Source organism: Apus apus, chromosome 1, assembly GCF_020740795.1.
Source record: "Apus apus isolate bApuApu2 chromosome 1, bApuApu2.pri.cur, whole genome shotgun sequence".
In the NCBI taxonomy this organism is placed as follows: domain Eukaryota; kingdom Metazoa; phylum Chordata; class Aves; order Apodiformes; family Apodidae; genus Apus; species Apus apus.
The window spans coordinates 178,686,088-178,705,463 of NC_067282.1; positions in this window are offsets into that span (position 1 = coordinate 178,686,088).

The following is a 19,376-nucleotide window of genomic DNA, read 5'->3' on the forward strand; positions in this document are numbered from 1 at the left end:
GCAGTTTCCTACAGTCTCAACAGTTTCCTATCATCAACAAGTGGCATGGGAAGAAAACTAGTGTAACACATGTCCTAACATTGCTACCACTGCATGTTGCTGCCCAAAGAGCGAGAGACAAAAAATTTGGGATGTACTGATAGTGATTCTGATATCAGAATATGTCTGATATATCTGATATATTCTGATAGAATCATTATCTTGTAAAGATGGTTTGACATTGTTTACATAGTTAATTCAGTTTAATTACTGCAACTCAAAATGTTTTAAAACTTAATTTATAACATTCATCTGCATATTTGATTACATAGATATGATTGCACTAACCCGTACAGTGCTTAGGAAAATAGACATCAATGTTATCCTTTTAGGTAACACTACACTTGAGAGGTGTTGCAGTGAAAGCTTAAACATCACATGCATTTTTTGATTAAAATCTTTTCTTCAATAAAAGCAAGAGGAGAGTGGCATTGGCGTGATACCTCTCCTGCAGCTAACTGCTCACTTTTCACACTCTCTAGTCTAGCTTAAATTGAAAGAAAACTGCTCCAAAGGTAATCTTTTCTATTTTATTTATTTTATGCTGGTGATTTTTTGCTTCAAAAAGCTGTGGCTTCAGATATAAAAAGCACATTCATTCTTTCAGGTTTGACTGCATGAGAGGAAGCCATGCAGGACAGCAGAGTGCCAACACTTCTGTTGTTAGTGACCAGCCAAAGCTTGGCCACTGCTAGTGATCACTTTCTCACACTGACATTTCCGCTTGAAAAATGTTTGTAATAAATATAAAGAAGTTAGGCAGCTGGGATGCGAAGTGACTCACCTCATGCTGCCTCTCCTGTCCTCTGCCTAAACTCCAGGCTCATGGTCCCACCATGCTCATTAGAGTGGAAGGAGACCTGGTCCCTTGGTTGTCCTGCAGGTAACTTCTCATCACGAGGGAAGGACTTTAAAGCCACAAATGACAGCCCCCCCATCCCCAACTAAGCATCAAACTTCTGACCGCACCTTTGAAAATCCTCTAAATAATTTTATTTCATAAAAGCGCAATGCAGGCATTTACTTGCTTCCCACAGCCTATTTTTCTTTACAGTGACTTTCAAGTCCAGTGAAATATATTCCTTTTCACAGAATCACAGAATGTTAGGGGTATGAAGGGACTGTGGAAGATCATCGAGTCCAACCTCCCTGCCAGACGAGAGCCACCTAAGTCAGGTCACACAGAAACACATCCAGATGGGTCCTGAAAGTCTCCAGAGGAGGAGACTCACAACCTCTCTGGGCAGCCTGTTCCAGTGCTCTGTAACCTTTACAGTGAAGAAGTTTTTCCTCATGTTGAAGTGGAACTTCCTGTGTTCTAGTTTGCATCCATTGCCCCTTGTGCTATCACAGGGCATGACTGAAAAGAGATTGGCCCCTCCTTCTAGGAAAGCTGCATATAAAAGTCATAATAAGATTTAGACCCTGAACTACCCAGTTCTGTTAAAACATAACTCATGCCCAAGCAAGACAGATTGTTGGAATGCAGGGGTTTGGGATCTTGTTTCAGAGGTTTCTTGGATATCCTTCATTTTCACCAGTGAGGTTCCTTGGGTACCAGACATGCAGAGATTCCCCAGTCAATGAAGAAATTGAACTTGCATCTCCTAGTTCCTAAGGTATCCTAGGAGGATACCTTAAGCACCAGGGTGTAGAGTATTTTACAATGAAACTTCACTTTTTCTCCTGGAATGAGCCAACCCCAGGAGACCATAAAACAGAATAAAAAAAAGTGTGCACAACCACATAAACTTTCAGCATATTAGCATGGAGACAGTGTCACCTCTGCACGGCTGTAGAACTTCCAGCCCAAATCTGGTCCCATCCTGGCAGCTTGAAGGAGGGTTAGGAGCTCAGTCCAGTCTCACACAAAGACCACTTTTTTTGTGTGAATTTCTTAGATTTTTATTTTGAAAATAATACGTCTCTTTTGTACCTTTTTTATAATGTGAGCTGAAGACAAGGTGGGTAAGAACCAGTAAGTTAAGGACACCAGAGTAAAGCTGCCTGTCCTGCTAAGCAGTTATCTATGGTTCAGATTTCCCCTGTGAACCTGGTGGAGGCTAAAATCCTTTGTATAAATCCTTAATATCTTGGAGAAAGGAAAAATTGATAAAGGAGTTTTATTTAAAGAACATCAGTGGCTTTTGGACAGAGACTTTGTCTAATACATTGACTTGCTGTATGAACAGAGCCTTACAGAGCACCTGTACAGAGCATATATATGGTACTTAATTTTATTTTATTCCCCTATTTAAATTTTATTTTTATTATCTTGTTTCATTGTGGGATTTTTTTTCCCGTTTTAACATAAAACTAATAATTTTTAAAGAGAAAGGATAAAGACATATTAGAGATGACGTGTTAAGCACAAACAAAAAACCATAATAAAATCTAAATGTCCCAGAAGTTTGCTCTGAGTTAGGTTAATTTCTCTCCTACAAACCCCACTTCATTATAGTCTGCATATTGTTTAAGTTACTAATACACAACCAAAAAAAAAGCATGTGCATCCTCTAATAATGGACTCACATACATTCCAAATAATTTGTCAACATGTCCCCTAGATGACATTGTAAATCATCTTCTGTGTGCACTAGATATTTTGGATTTCTCATTTGTTGCTGTATTTTTAAGTAAGGGAACAAATAACAATTCCTTCTCACACAATATTTTATACCTTTATTAATATTATCTACACAAGGTGTAGGAAAAGAATCTGAACAATGCATTCACAGTGAAAAATTTTCTTATCCAAAACATTCTGTTCTAAGGTTCCAAGAAAAACAAATATTTAATAACTTATTGAGTCTGTGATACAGTCTACCCTCTGAAAGGGAAGACAAACAGCTGCTGAGAAAGATAAAACAAAATGGTAATTAACAAACAGAGGGACATCAAAATAAACTGCAGCTAACAAAAATTTTCCCTTGTTACTTAAAGTCGCACAGGCTGCGTAATTGTCAAGACAGACATAATTTTATTAAGACCTTCACCATACGGTCATCATATTGGATACATTATTAAGTTCTATAGAAAATGCCACATGAATGTCAGAAATTCAGTCTTCAAAACAGAAAATTTGTTATAAGCCTTCAGTCCCTGAAACTTCTCTCATCGTTGCAAGGTGGAAATGAATGGCAACAATTTTGCTCATGTGCATAGACCTAAGAAGCCAAATTTAAACAGGAAAAGAGGAGCATAGACAACTTCATGAAGTCTAGCAAAGCTGCACCAGAAAAACTCTTTTAAACTGAATAATCAGACAAACCCCAAAAAACACTGTATCTTCTAAGCAACCAAAAATCTCTGACTCCCACCAGTGTCAGCCTGGCATTGATGCCACCAGTCCTGACAAGGGCACTGAAACAGCCTAGCAGACCATCAGCCAGGAAGTTCCAGTGACCTGGTGACGGGCAAGAGCAGGGATGGGCACAGAGTCATGGTGAGGCCAGAAGTCCCGTTGTGTTCTCAGACCCCAGACCACGGCAGCCAGGCTGCCCTCATGCCCCAGACCTTTGCTGTCCACTGATCACCTGCTGCTCTGCATTGTACTGGGAATGGAATGTTTTGACCTCTGGACAGAAGAAGAGGCAAATGCAAATATTCATCTCTCATTGAAAACAAAGAACTGTTGCAGAGAGTACTCCTTCCCATTTGACATATTCTGAATAATAAAATGGTTCTGAAGCTCAGTGAGAGTTGTGTGGGGCAGCCAGCAAGCAGTCACTAACACCGTAAGATTTTTCCCAGGGCAGCCAATCTGGGTATCAGATGTGCTGATGGGCCCATGGCAGCCCATTCCATGGAAAGGTCAAACTATGCCATTTCCCTCCCATGGGAGCCTCTGCAGTGCCTTCAACTGCATACAGTAATCCTATCTGACGGGGTGAAATCCTCAACAAATGGAAATGCTTACCTTCTTGTCATTGTGGTGATCAAGGGATGGGTCAGGGAGGCTGTAACTTTGTCTGAGAAGTTAAGGCAAAGGAGACCTTACCAGCCTACCTTTTGAATGATGGGTGGAAGGATGAACACACACCTGCACTTAAAGATTACTTTTACCATTAATATGATTATTCCCAGCAGGGGACAGTATGTGCTAAAATACAGCAGTGTGATGTGCATAATTATACAATTACACCCACACATCTCTGTCACCCCCTCTTTGCAGTTTTCATCTGAGAAGACAAGCAGAGCTTCAATACAGTATGTTTTGGTGCTGGATGCAAAAACTCTTTCACAGTCCCTCTCCTCAGTACCTGAGTTTTCACATGTGCAAATTCAGCCTAAAACCTCAGTTGGACTCTAATACACACTACAATTTTGAATGCATACTTTTTTTTTTTTTTTTAAAGTGTACCTTTTACTGCATCAATAGGACAGTGACTATGTTGATCTTTGAGGCTGGAGAAGGCTACAAGAACTGAAATACCAAAGACAAAACCACGTAAAATTTTGTTAGTGAAGTATACACCCTTCATAAGTGGATCAAGGTAAAAGGTGAGCTGTAGAAGTAGCCTGAAAAAAGTAAATGCTAGAATGTAATTGTAATACATTGGGAAAGGGAAATGTTCAGGAAAAAAGTATATATGTCCAACAAAATATGTAAATATATATAAGTAGCAAGATAAAATTATAATTATTTTATATTCACTATTCTACTGTGGAAATATTTATTATTAATTTGAGTGAAACTAAATACTTTGCTGAAATTGGAAGATTATTTATATATACTTACATTGCTTCAGTCATACCAATGTACTAGCTTCATAGCTAGTTCTAAGATATATTTTGGATTTTAGCAGAATCTGCATACTGTGGAGAGTCAGATGTCATGCTCTTCAAGCTGTGTTTGGATTGTGCATGTTCCGGAATCAACACAAACTACAGCTCCACTGAACTTGTTGAAAATATTTAGTTATGCAAAGCTACACAGTGAAGTTACAAACTGGTAAATTTATAAGTTTGGACCCAAGACTGGATCCAAGAGCATCTCAACTGTGAAAATACAAAAATATAATTTACTGACTGTGTAAAACTAGCATTTGAAGTGTCATGGAAGATGTAGTTAGTGAAGCACTCACGGAACAGCTTGGGCTTTTCCTTATGGGGCAGATGTAGGGATTGCTGGTGCTGCCTCTGGACAAGTAAAGCTTCTGCACCTCTTTCTTTTCAGCCCCGGTCAGATTGTGAAAGGATAGTCAGGCTATTCCACTCTAATCCCACTGTTAATTTAATAGCTAATACTTGTAACACTCACTTCATTGATGAGAAAGTGTGCTAGTAAATATTTGGGTTATTTGTGCTTCTGAACCCAGACTGCTCTGCATGGAAAAGGTCTCAGTCTATCAAAATTACTGTTTCAAGGACATTGAATTTAGATTGCCTGCTCCACAGGTAAAGCAGCAAAAGCATTTTGACATTAGGCTCAAATGCCAATGACAGCAAGCTTCAAATTTCAAATTTGTGATATGATTTATAAGGAGGGATGGATAGGATGAAACAGAATCCTCTCCAATGAAAACTGAAAATGAAGAGACTTCCATATCCTAGCCCACAAGCTGAATGTCTCTGTCTGATTCAGTGTGTGCTACTTATTCCTTCACAGTTGAACAGAATAAGAGTACTTGGGTTCTTGCATCCACCAGAATGTAAGATCAAAGATTAGGATCCTGCTTATACATATATGAACATAAAAAGAAAGGTAATGGTCCCATACACTTCCGTAGCTGCTAAGTGTGAACTCCCTTTATAAATGTCGTGGTTTGTTTGAAATGTGGTAGCTGACTTCATATATGTGTTCCTAGAGGTCTGTAAAATAAAATTAATTTCCTTTAAAAAGTATTTACTTAAACCTTCATGAAATGGTTATTCTGAAGAATAAATGCTTTTGTCACCAGGGAAACTTAGCAGGCCTTTTCCTGGAGCCTCAACTGCTTGTATATTTGGGTTTCACTTTGAAGATGACATGCCTTGGAGATAGTCTAGACCTAGATGTAAGCCAGAGGCAAAGGAAAAGGCAATCCCATAAGGCTGCCCTCAGCAAATGCAGCTGAAAGGTGTTCTAGTGAATACATGGGTTCAAACTCGGAAGTCTGATAAATGCTTAGTGGAGAAACTTTGCACACATATGCCAGCCTGTTAAATAAGAAAGGTTCATGACCATAGATAATTTTGTGATTGCTCCATGGACAGTATTTCAGTATTTATTTCTTCTTCACTACAACCAGTTGTTTTCAAAGAAATGCAACAGATTTTTGTTGCCTACTTAGATGTCCAAAAGATCCAAATTGAATGTGGACAAACAGTGGATGTTCAGCCAAACATAGTACATCTACAGGCAATTATATCTTGGCATTCTAGAAAAGTCCTAAGTTGTAGACATCATAATCTAGCCATGCTTCTCCATACCATACATTTGTCATAAGTATCCTGATTGTGTACAGTTAAATTCAGTGGGAACTTATCATAGAATCATAGAACTATTCAGGTTGGAAAAGACCCTTGGGATCACCAAGTCCAACCATCATCCCTACTCTACAAAGTTCTCCCCATTAAACCATATCCATCAACACCACATCCAAACGACCCTTAAACATATCCAGGGATGGTGACTCAACCACCTCACTGGGCAGCCTATTCCCCTCTTTCTGTGAAAACATTTTTCCTAATGTCCAGTCTAAACCTACCCTGTTGCAGCTTGAAGCCATTCCCTCTTGTTCTATCGCTAATTACCTGTGAAAAGAGACCAGCACCAACCTCTCTACAAAGACCTTTCAGGTAGTTGTAGAGGCTGATGAGGTCTCCCCTCAGTCTTCTCCTCAAACTAAATTTTCCCATCTCCTTCAAGCATTCTTCATAACATTTACTCTCTAGGCCCTTCACCAGCTTCGTTGCCCTCCTCTGTACTTGCTTCAGCACCTCGATATCTCTCTTGAATTGAGGTGCCCAAAACTGGACTCAATACTCCAGGTGTGGCCTCACCAGTGCTGAGTACAGGAGGATAATCACCTCTCTACTTCTGCTGGTCACACTGTTTCTAATACAAGCCAGGATGCCATTGGCTTTCTTGGCCATCTGGGCACTCTGCTGGCTCATATTCAGCCGCTTGTCAACTAGAACCCCCAGGTCCTTTTCTGCCAGATGCTTTCCAGCCACACTTCCCCAAGCCTGTAGCATTGCCTGGGGTGGTTGTGGCCCAAGTGCAGGGCCCAGCACTTGGCCTTGTTGAAGCCCAGACCATTAACGTTAGCCCAATGCTCTAATGTATCCAAGTCTCTCTGTAGAGTCTCCCTATCCTCATGCAGATCAACACTCCTGCCTAGCTTGGTGTCATCTGCAAACTTACTGATAATACACTCTATGTCCTTATCAAGGTCATCAATAAAGATGTTGAACAGAAACTGTCCCAACACTGAGCCCTGAGGAACACCACTTGTGACTGGCCACCAGCTGGATTTGACTCCATTGACCACCACTCTTTGGACCCAACCATCCAGCCAGTGCTTGATCCAACAGATCATGTGCTCATTCAGGCCATGAGCAGCCAGGTTTTTTTATGAGAGTTCTATGGGAAACCATGTCAAATGCTTTTTGGAGGTCCAGATAGACAATATCCACAGCCTTTCCCTCATCCAATAGTCGGGTCATCAGGTCATAAATTAGATCAGGTTTGTCAGGCAGGACCTGCCTTTCATAAACCCATGCTGACTGGGTCTGATGCCCTGGTTATCCTCTATATGTCTTCAAATGACCCTCAAGATGATCCGCACAAACTCATATGAGTGATTGATCATCCTACTGCCAGCAAGACTTAGAGCCACCTTTGCATTTTATATATGAAAGGTGATAACCAAAACAAGGATTTCAGGAATATCAATCTAACTATCTACATCAAAACTGCATTAACCCCAAATCTGTTTGGGGCTGAAGTACTGTAAGAGAGCACAGTAAGTAAACAACACTTCCTTTCTTCCAGTGCGCCCCTTCCCCCCCCCTCCATTCACACAGTTCCTTGGGTATGAAACCCCAGCAAATAATCTGACAACACAAACATGAACCCTTTAAATGTTTAAAATATCCCCATTACAACAGTATTAAATATGTCCCTTTACTTGGAAACTCTAGTCTTGTCAGCAACTGAAATGACTCTAAACCTCTTTTTCAGACAGAATTTCCTAGCTCCTGCTGTGTGGCATCTACCACTAATCTGACATGCCAGAACAGTGGCAGAACAAAGAGGAAACCATTGTAAATGCATTTATTTTCTAAATCTGCATAAAATGAGTATTTCAGGGATACACTATTCAACCTCTGACTGCAAAGTTTTGTCAACCCTAATCAGTCTTCAGTGTAGAATTTTATCAGTAAATGCAGAAAGAAATAGTAGCATTTCGTAAGTCCATCTGGAGGTAATGAAGTATGAGTCTGTCTGTCTGGGGAGGTTACAACAAAATATGTCAGGGCATGAATTTCAAGCACAATAACTGCTGGGCTCGGAGTCTCTATGTAGATGCTCTTCAACACTAAGACTTTGGGGTTTTTTTTCCAGTTTAACTTAATCCATTTTCACAGTGGACTCCTAGAGAGGAATTAGTGTCCACACAGAGAACCATTTCTTAAAGGTGTTCTGAGATATTTTCCAGCTAGACAACCACTAACAGTTAATATAATTTAAAATACATATTTCCCCATAGTAATAAAATAACAAACCTGACTACTTTTTCAGAGGAAATTAGAGTTCCTCAGAGACTAAATCACCCCCATCTGCTGTTTTGCAACCCATGTTGTATGGCAGCCTCTCCTACTTAGACATGCTAAAACAGTGCATGAACAAAGAGCAACTCTGGCACATGCATACATTTCCTGAATTTACATAAAATTAGAATTTCCAGAATGCATAATATGCCAGCCATCTCAAAGTATTGTTAGTCTGACTTGTATTTGAACCAGGTTGGTACAGTATCGATTATATATGAAAAAGGCTGTTACTTTCTCTCTAGTACATGTTGTATTGCAGAAAATGTCACTAAATTTTAAAAAATGTGCCAGATTGTTCATATAAAGTGGCATTCAGAGAGCAGGCAGGTTTTTTTGTTTGGTTGGTTGGTTTTTGTTTGTTTGTTTTTTCCTTCACTTAGGAATTAATTTTTTGTTTTCCATGCCTGGAAAATGTGAAATATTAGCAGCCAGCCACATTCCCTGAAGCAGATAGCTGAGTTACCTGGTTCACTGACCAGAAATATTTATGTGTTGTCCATCAGGACAGGGATCAGCAGGTGAATCACATTGCTCCTTCAACTTGGGACATTTCAGATACAAATATTATGATGTTGTGAGTGTTACTTAGTGTCAGAATTTTATATTCATTTTCAATATCTAGAAATGTAATCCACAGTATTTATTGCTCCAGGTCTCATGTAATGAGTATTACTGGCATATCACATCTTTATTGCTGTTATTTTTAAGACACTATGTGAGAAGAGGGACTTCACAGAGAATGCATTTCCCTCCATTAAGAGTAAAGCAAGTTAGCCCAAACTGTATCCTGTCTGCTGAGGGTATAATGTGAGATTTAAAATGAAAGGTTCCTCTGTTTTTCAATTTTCAACAACATTATCAAAACTCTGTAGATGTTATTAGAACTCACAGTAAAGGGAAACAAAATATTAATACAATGAGAATTCTTAGAAAATATTCTTTTTATTGATAATACTAGTAAAAGAAAACTGTATTTGGAGAAAAATTTCCACAGCATATATTAAAAAGGTACCCTGACATTTTTAAGAAATTCCTGGGACAATGAAACATGAAACACTATTGATGTTCAAAACCATGTTTCCAAAAGAATCTCACTGTGTCTTGGATAGTCACTTGCTCTGATTTGTACCAAACCTATTAATGCAGCTCAATTTTTATACTATTAAAAGAGTATGAGATTCCACATTTGGCTAGTTTCATTTAGCACTTTCAGTAGGACAAAGATGACACGGAATGGAAATGTAAAGAAAAAAAGATACATCAAGAGTCCTCTATTTTGTTTGTAAATATTCCCGCTGAACCTAGAGGAGGGGAAATCAACTTCAGCTGCTAGGTGTAATCAGATAACAGTAGGCTATCTCGCAGCATTTTGTTATTTGTGAACTCAACGTTTATGTTGTCAATACTCAGCAGCCCTCACAGAGTTTGAGGACAGCTGGGAGATGTTTTCACAGCCTCCATCTCTTCCCAGGGACTTCTGTACCTTTGTCCTGTTATTCAGTTCCAAAGTAATCATAGATCTCATTATTTAGTTAGTTTTACTGATTAGAAAATATTTCTTATTACATATAAAATGGGGGGCAGGGGGAGGAGAGAGAAGTCAGTTTTGCTTATGTACTGATACTGTACATACATATCCTGGTCTTACTACCATGAATGTCTGCCCTTGAAGTTGAAACCTTGATGCTGAAAAAGCTTTCAGGGACAATATGCAGACATGTTGCTTTTGTCCTAATAAAATAATGTCTAAAATCAACATTCTTTCACTCTTTGTTTTCTGTTGAACACGACAACAGCTTGGGTTTTAGGGATTTTTGTTGTTGATTAGTTTTCTTACTTCTGCAGTGACAAAGTTTCATTTTGGTGAAAAGAACTCATACAATCAAAAATGTCAAAGTTCTGGGGAATCTTCTGTTTGTCTCTTGGGTTGTTTTTTTTACTATACCCAACCTAATTGGGAAAAAAAAATTTCTAAAGATGCCTTATCAATAAATATGGTATGTAATGAGCAAACATCACACAGGATTTTCCCACTCATGTGAAAAGCCTCACAAGCCATCCATGAAATTACCACTTCTGAGTCTTTCCTTGGAACTGGGTTAATAATTTTTTATGGCAAATTTTATGTCCCTGCTATTCACATCTATTACTGTTTCATCTATACATACTGTACACTAATGTTTTATAGTCCACTTTCTTATTTTGTTGTATTACGGCTTTAAATATTTTTAAAACCTTTGGATACAGAAAACATGTCACAATAAAGCTTCCGTAGTATAATTAAAACAAAGATCCTTAAAAATTACTGAAAATTAGGAGCTTTTTCTTTTTTTAATCTTCAATTCAATCAGCTAATATGAAGAAGCCTATCAAACAGAAATGCCCAACCCCATAGATCTACTTTTATTTCCCTTTTCTAAAAATCCCCTAGAGACATAATGCAAACATCTTGGATGATATTTTCCACAATGTGTCACTCTGTGACATGGCAACTACGCAAACTCTGCTGCAATAATACACTTTATAGCAGTAAACTGGTTTCAGACAAGCAATTTTCTGTAGCATACAATCCTATTTTATTTTTTGGTACTCCATTCTTCAGTAGGTATTAGTTACAATGAGCAAGAAATTCAATAAGGGATAATTTCAGTATTTTTATTCTTTCCAGTGTAGCACAATTTTCATGAAAAAACACCACAATAATGTAACGTTATACCAGGAATTTTAGCTGGCGTTTTTGCATGGAAGATAATAATCATGAGGGAGTTTTGACTTATCCACTTTCTAGTGATTTTATCTGTCTTTTGACCCACTGCTATTTCACAGGCAAAAAATAAGTCTGAGTACAAATATTGCACGTGAAACCATGCTTCCCCTTATCTTGGGAACACTGTTACACTCTTCCATCATATCAGAATTTGTTTTACACAGCACCTTATTAGGTTTCCTTTACACAGATCAATACAGTGCTAAACTAAACATCTGACACGATAAAAAATGGAATACCCTTCAAAGCCACACCCCATGAGTTGTATTTCCAATTTAAAGCAGAAGTTTGAAGTACGTAGATGCCTACCTGGGTGAAATGTTGCTGAATCCGCATGAAATCTCTGTTACAGAGTCCAAGACTACTTAAACACACAGACTTACAAACGTACCTCTAGAGGTTTGCAAATCCTAACATTGCTGTTTGAGTGGCCTCAACAAGGAGCACTTACTGCAGAGTCTAGAGGCAGCAGGAGGTAAACAGAGGCAAATCCCCAGCACCCAAAGGTGGGTGATAGCAAGCATTTTTGAAAGGTCACAGAAACTCACCTTCCTGAAGAGGAAGTAACTACATTTACCTAAGTGAAGACCTAAAGAGGCACTAGATTTTATTCTGCCTCACAGACACACCACCTGAAACCATCAAACACGAGACAAACAGGCCATGCAGTCAAATTTAAGGTCCTTTGGACCTACCATGATGTAGAAGATAAGAGACAACTTAATAAAATACAGGTTTTATAAATTGTTTTGAGATATTTGTATCCATGATTATATGATTTTGGCTGTGGATTGTCCATGCCCTAGATGCAGGTGACAGTTTAGGCCTGGCAGGGGTGGCATCCCTTCACAGCCCTGGCTTGTGAGCTTGGGAACATTTTGACTGCTTTCCATATGGCTCAGAGGGGGTATGAACAAACCCAGCTGGCTCCATGGAGAATGAACTCATGCAAACCTGCAAGGCACTTTCAGAGCTGGAAACATTTAGAAATGTCACAGCAACACTCAGCTGGCTCTGGAATCAAGCTGGCTCCTACCACATTTTTTTGCTCCAGCCATGTAGGACCTGAACTGATTCCATGTTGTTCCACGAACTTTTCTCAAGCTTCTCAGTACTTTCAATTTATCCTGCAAGGACACAGTTAGTTTGGGTCCAATACTATTAGGACACAGGAACCATCTCAGAACCATCTCAGTTTGCCCAGCCTGTTGCCCACCAAGTATTTTGATGAATGCACAATAATAGCACAGAGCTCTTTCCTATCTATGTAGGAACCAGAGAAGGTCCACAAACAAACAAAATCAGTAAGCCCACTTGGATCCACCTGCCTTCTTAGACAAACAGCAGAATGCCTATAGTCTCAGCTATTTTAATGAGTTCTAATACAACCCCAAGCACTGGCTTGGATATGGAAAGCTGTTACTGCTCTGATATGTCTTTATGTTGAATCAATGCCACTGTGCTGGCTGATACGTGAACTGCCCTGTAATGGTTTCAAAAAAGAAGGATTCAAATGCAGAAACAGATTCTAGCCAAGGTGACTGCAGTGATTTGGTGCCAGCAGTATTGGCCTGAAGAAAGAGAATTTATGAGGTTTCACAAAATCAAAAGTCCAGTTGAAGCCTGAGGTACAAAGAAACAAGGCACTGAAGTCATGGCTGAACCTGAACGTATAGAATCCAAAGAAAATGCTGGGCTCTCTGAATAGAGGTAGAGTTGCAGAAGTGGACATCAGATACTTCCTCAGCCAGCAACTACTATGTTCCTGGAGATGCAGTCATCGTTATCCTGTCATACTTTGTGCCTGCAAAATTAGTGGATTTGCAAAGAGCTGAAATTATGAGTATAGAATCGTATCATAGAGTCATAGAATAGTTTGGGCTGCATGCGACATTTAAAGGTCACCTAGTTCCAACCCACCTGCATGGGCAGGGACACCTCCCGCAAGACCAGGTTGCTCAAAGGCCCATATAACCAGCCCTTGAACACTTTCAGGTATGGTACATCCACCACTTTCCTAGGCAACTTGTTCCAGTGTCTCACCGCCCTCACACTGAAGAATTTCTTCCTAAGTTCTAACATAAATCTACCCTCTTCCAGTTTAAAGTCATTACCCCTTGTCCTATTGCTAGAAGCCCTTATGAAAGGTCCCTCCCCAGCTTCCCTGTAGCCCCTTCCAGTACTGCAAGGCCACTATGAGGTGTCCCTGGAGCCTTCTCTTCTCCAGGCTGAACAATCCTAGCTCTCTCAGCCTGTCTTCACAGGAGAGGGGCTGTAGCCCCTTGATCATCTTCATGGCCCTCCTCTGGACTCACTCCAACAGCTCCATCTCCTTCCTATATTGGGGACCCCAGAACTGAACACAGCATTCCAGGTGGGGTCTCATGAGAGCAGAGTAGATGGACAGAATCACCTCCCTTGACCTGCTGGTCACACATCTGTTGATGCAGCCCAGGAATCAGTTGTCTTTCTGGGCTGCAAGCACACATTGGTGGCTCATGCCAAGCTTCTTGTCAACCAACACCTTCAAGTCCTTTTCCTCAGGACTGTTCTCAATCCATTATTTGTCCAAGCTGTAATTGTGCTTGGGATTGCCCCAACCCAGGTGCAGTCCTTGCACTAAACATTGTTGAACTTCATGACATTGGCATAATCCCATCTCTCAAGCTAGTCAGTGTCCCTCTGGATGGTCTTACTTCCCTCCAGCATGTTGACCAGACCACACAGTTAGGCGTTGTCAACAAACTTGCTGAGGGTGCATTAAATTCCATTGTCCATGTCTCCTAGAAGGATGTCAAACAGCACCAGTCCCAGTGCCAACTCTTGAGCAAAGTCACTTGTCACTGGTCTCCATCTGGACATGGAGCCACTCACCACAACTCTTTGAGTGCAACCATCCAGTAACAATTCCTTACCCACAAAGTAGAATCCATGTCAAAGGAAAGCCGTCCCAGAGTAACTCTCAGGATGTCAATACCATTAAGGTACCTTCTCAACCACCACAAGTTACCCTTCCTTGCTTTTTCAGTCCCCGTAGGACTTCAACTTTAAATAACTGGTGTTTCCCAGCTAAACATAAATGCTGGATTGTGTAGCACTTCCCAGCTCTCCAACCTGGGTGCAAATATTTTTTTTTGTCTCAACTAGGACAAGAGCTCAGTGCATGACATCTGTCTTGGTCTCTTGTGTGAGGAGGGAAGCTGGGCAACTCCTAGGGACCAGAAGGGTCACTTACCAGGTGGAGGCAGTCAGGGTACAGAGGCCCCAGATGTGCCATTTCTAGTAGATTTTTAGACATGGATGGAGTCTTTTTTCCAAAACACACTGGATTAAACCAGCTCATTGCTATTACTTTGTGTAAATATTTTTACTTGTATTCTACAATAAATGTTGGAAAGGTGGTTGTAATATTGACTTAAAACAAGGAATCATCACCCTGAAAAGGCTGAGGAACACTGGCCTAGAACACAAAGAGGTTATTAATGTTTTTGAAAAATATACCACCTGAGCTCGAGTCAATAGTCAGTGAGGCAATTAATAAAGAGCGAGACTAACAATATATTTGTGTTCCCTTTGTGTACAAAGCATAACTGAACAGACATAAAATCCATCCTGCCATTGTCTTTCCCTTCCTGTGGTTGTGATGGAAAGGAGATGAATGGATTTAAGAGTGGTTTCCTATACAGTGGTAGTCTTGTACAGTATGCCATTAACATTACAGAATAGGATTGGTAGTGCAATGAATTATCTAGACAAGAAGCTCTGTACATACTTCTCTATCACTCATGGACAGTCTGTTACTAGTCTTTTATAGAAATTCCCTAACTTTCCACAGAAATAAAATGCAAAACATGGCTACTCCTTTAAATTCTCTTTCTGGGAAAGCTGGAATCCTGAAGGTTTTAAGAATACCTGTTTTGAGAGAAATAATTTTTTATTAAGGCCTTTTATGCACTAAATCTCTCACTTTGCATTACATTGTTGGGATGTATGCTCCCGGCTGATTTTAGAGCAACTTGCTGCTGTTTGCCTTCTCCCCACAGCCCCAGCTGCATGCTTCCTTCCCTTTTTCACACTGGAGCTTTTTTTTTGTGCTGGGTTTAGTTAGCAACTTATTTATTTTTCTAGCATTCCAGGTGGATCCTGGTCTGAGTGACAATTTATGTCACATTAGAGTGGATGGGTGCAAACCAGATCAGGTTTGCTTTACTTGTATTCTGAGGTAGGTTATTAGCTCAGGCATATGTAGTTACCCTGTTTCCAAGTCAAAGTTGTATTCCAGCACAGATGTGTATCTCTTTGTATATGCCTTAACTGGTTCGCTCCGAATCAAGTTTTAAAGTTGTTTTAAAGTAACAAACATTAATTCTACGGGTTTTTCCAAAATAAACAAAAAATCTAACAGAAGCAGACCTTCTGGGTAGCTGGTCTGTACAAACAGCTGGAGCACTTGCTGCTGTGAGTCCCAGCACTGAAAGTCCAGGTGGGAAAGCATAAATGGATTGCAATATGCATCACAAGGTACAGCATTTCAGTTACATGTGATGAAAGGGTTGCAACAGTCCCTCTGTGCCTCAATCTTTCATAGACCTTAGAGTCTTATTCCCTCTTTACTGAAAAGACACCTAAAAGAATATAAAAACTAGGGCATGAGGAAATGTTGGGATGCATAAACAAAATTCTGAGCTGTTCTGAGCAGGTTTATTGAATTTGGTCTGATGCATTGAACATTCCTTTGTCTCTATTCCAAGTTTATTATTTTGAAAATGTTGCCAAATGCCATTTACATTCAAAGACACACTTCTTTGTCTCTGAAGCAATACAAATCTTTAAAAACAAAACAAACAAAAAACAAACCAACAAAAAAAAAAGAAAAAAAACCCCACCTAAGCAGGAAATCTGATCCATAAGCAAAAATGTTTTAAAAAAAAGTCACTACAAGTGACCCAACCATAAATTATAAGAGCACCTGCTCAATGAACACTGAATTTTTCCCCATGCAAAGGAAACCGAAGAAACTTGTGTCATTTAACATACCAAGCATTCTTAGTTCCCTCTTACATTCTTAATGTTACAGTTTGCAGGTTTAGGTGCAGATAAGCTATTTTAAAATGCAGAATTTAAATAAATTCACACAAGAAAATAATGTGCTTAGTTTACAAGGTCAAAAGCAATTTTTTTTTCACTGACAAGTCAGCTTGCCTGTGTTGGACATTCAAAAGTCAATTTGTGTTCTTTCTGCCAAATCTAGTACACAAGCATCAGCAACAATGATTTGGAAGCTATATATCTCTACAGTCTTAGCTGTTGTTCCTAATGGCGACCATAACTACAGCATCTAGTGCAGTACTGATAGCCTTGTTAAAGATTCATGCAGTGCCTGGAACACAGCTTTGTTTTATAGCTACATAAGTGCTGCTGGGCTGACAAATATAGCATTGTTTTTCTCGCTGAGCAGTAACTCACAAGAACATCTCACAGTAAAAAGACCATACTTTTTAAAAGTAAGTTTCTGAGCACTGAAAAATGCAACAATAATCTGTGAAATAAAAATAGCAATTAAAATAAAGTAACTTTTAAACAAACCATCTGTAAATCTCATTCTTATTTAGCTTGGTTTACTGTGGAATTAACAGCAATTACAATATCTAAGATCAAAATGCTTTGAAAACAGTGATGTGAACTTCAATTTATGCTGTCATGTCTTAGCATAAAATAATCATTAAATAATTTTTCAGTCATTATTCACTACATAGTTTTAATTTTCTTTGATTTTAGACAAGTCCACATCCTAACTCTTGGGAAGGTTCTTCTGTGCAAGCACTGCAGGTGCAAATTCTGTGCTATGCCATGACCACCATGCCCTGTTGACTATGAATCACAGAATCTTAGGGGTTGGAAGGGACTTCAAAAGATTATCCAGTCCAACCCCCCTGCCAGGCAGGGTACCCTAGAGCACATCACGCAGGAATGCGTCCGGGTGGGTTTTGAATGTCTCCAGCAAAGGAGACTCCACAACCTCTCTGGGCAGCCTGTTCAGGGCTCTGTCACTCTCACAGGAAAGAAGTTTTTTCTGATATTTACATGGAACCTCCTATGTTCCAGTTTGCACCCATTGTCCCTTGTCCTATCATTGGACATCACTGAAAAAAGCCTGGCTCCATCATCCTGACACTCACCCTTAACATATTTGTAAACATTGATGAGGTCACCCTTCAGTCTCCGCTTTTCCAAGCTAAAGAGACCCAGCTCCCTCAGCCTTTCCTCATAAGGGAGATGTTCCACTCCATCATCTTTGTGGTTCTGCGCTGGACTCTTTCAAGCAGTTCCCTGTCCTTCTTGAACTGAGGGGCCCAGAACTGGACACAATATTCCAGATGCGGCCTCACCAAGGCAGAATAGAGGGAGAGGAGAACCTCTCTTGACCTACTAACCACACCCTTTCTAATACACCCCAGGATGCCATTGGCCTTCTTAGCCACAAGGGCACATTGCTGGCTCATGGTCATCCTCCTGCCTACCGGGACTCCCAGGTCCCTTTCTCCTACACTGCTCTCCAGAAGGTCAGCCCCCAACCTGTATTGGTACATGGGCTTGTTCTTCCCCAGATGCAAGACTTTACATTTCTCCCTGCCCAGCTCTCCATCCTGTCCAGGTCTTATTGAATGGAACCACAGCCTTCTGGTGTGTCAGCCACCCCTTCCAGTTTATTGTCATCAGCAGACTTGCTGAGGGTACACTCTGTTCCCTCATCCAGGTTGTTGATGAAGATACTGAACAACACCAGTCCCAGCTGACCCCTGGGGAGAGCCTGAGGTAGTAAAGACAGAGGCATTCAGTTCTCTGCCTTCTTTATATCCTCTGTCACCAGGGCACCCGCCTCATTCAGCAGTGGGACTATATTGCCTCTAGTGCTAGTTCTATCTGCAATGTATTTGAAAAAGCCCTTTCCGTTGTCTTTGACCTCACTAGCAAGATTTAGTTCCAAGGAGGCCTTAGCTTTCCTAATCGCCTCCCTACGTCCTCTAACTACAGTCCTGTATTCCTTCCAAGTGGCCAGCCCCTCCTTCCATGATCCATAGATTCTCTTTTTCCGCTGGAGCTTGCCCAACAGTTGAATACATCATGTATGTATACATGACTACATCATGTATGAGACATCACAACTAATGCTTCCAAAAGCAGCTCCTGTGCCCATCAGAGATGCCTGGCCCATATATTTCAGCTGAGCACCCAAATGTTATGCTTCTTTCCTAACATATCACTTGTGAGCTTCCCTATCATTTTTTCCCACACCTTGACCGGAAGGATCCCTGGAAGATCTTGCACTGCAGCACATTTAAGTTACCACAGAAGTTTAAGAATCTAACGAAATGCATCTGGCAATGTCAGTTTTTGCTTCCTATTCGGTTGGTTATTTCTCTGCTACCTCTTGAGCAACTGCGAGGAAAGAAGTGAGCAGTACAAGCTGTATTTGGTCCAAACTATATGTCCTACATTGAAACAGGCCGCCCAGGGAGGTGGTAGAGGCACCAGCCCTGGAAGTGGTCAAACAACAGGTAGACATGGTGTTTCAGGAGATGGTTTAGCCGTTAGGGGTTTTAGGGCAGATGGTTGGGCTTGATGATCTTGAAGGTCTTTTCCAACCTTGATGATGATTCTATGATTCTATTATTCCTATATGTCTAGAACTGGTTTTAATCTGGAGAGGAAGAGTTCTGCTCTGAGATGCTGCAAGCTCTCCTTGCTAATAATGCATGTGACCACCAAAGGAAATGCACACAGACCATTCATACAGTCACTCCTC